Source organism: Arachis duranensis, chromosome 3 (assembly GCF_000817695.3).
Source record: "Arachis duranensis cultivar V14167 chromosome 3, aradu.V14167.gnm2.J7QH, whole genome shotgun sequence".
Lineage (NCBI taxonomy): Eukaryota > Viridiplantae > Streptophyta > Magnoliopsida > Fabales > Fabaceae > Arachis > Arachis duranensis.
In genome coordinates this window covers 35,169,760-35,170,705 of record NC_029774.3, presented here as the reverse complement: position 1 = coordinate 35,170,705, position 946 = coordinate 35,169,760, and positions in this window count along the sequence as shown.

Sequence of the window (946 nt, the reverse complement as noted above, 5' to 3'; positions counted from 1 at the left end):
AGAGACACTTGGTCGTATAAAATTCTTTCCCAATAGATCCTCTAACTGAGACTTTAGCTCGTTCATCTCTAACGGTGACATCCTGTAAGGAGCACTTGAGATTGGTCCCGCTCCGGGCACCAATTCAATAGCAAACTCAACCTCTCGGTTAGGTGGAAACTCATCAATATCATCGGGAAACACTTCCGGAAACTCACACACAACCGGAATCTGTTCCAACCTTTGATCATCACCCGAAACACCCGCGACTAACAACAGGATACCCTGACATTCGGTTCCGGAACAGTTCACCATCATCGAATTCAAGTAATAATTATTCACCACGACCGGCCCTTCAGCATCTTCCGGCATAAAGTACACCGACTTTGTAGAACAATCTAGCAGAACATGGTTTTTAGATAACCAGTCCAATCCCAAGATAAGATCAAGACCAATCATCGGTAAGCAGATTAAATTATGAACAAAATCATGCTGCTTGAATCTAAAGGAAACTTCCGGGCATCCTAGCCTAGTTACCATGGCTTCATGGGAAGCATTATACACTCTTAGATCATAACCTAAAGTTACAATCTTCAGTCCTAACTCATGGGCTTTCTCAAATGCAATGAATGAATGTGATGCTCCCGAATCAAATAAAGCATTTAAAGTTTGTCCAGCCATTTCACAGTTACCTCAAATAAGTATCTCAGATCCCTCGGCACCTATAGCTGAAGTGGTGAACACCCGACCAGTCTGTTGTGCCTTCCCAGCACCTTGTTTCTGCCTCTCCGGACAACTTGCGGCTTTATGCCCCGCCTTTCCACAATTATAGCACAAGCCCCATCCGACCTTGCATGGTGCTCCTGGATGGTGACTCCCACATCTAGCACAAGCTTGATCATTCTGAGGTTGCTTCCCAAACTTCTTCCCTTGGAAATTATTGTTGTTGCTGGGCCTCCTGAAAGAG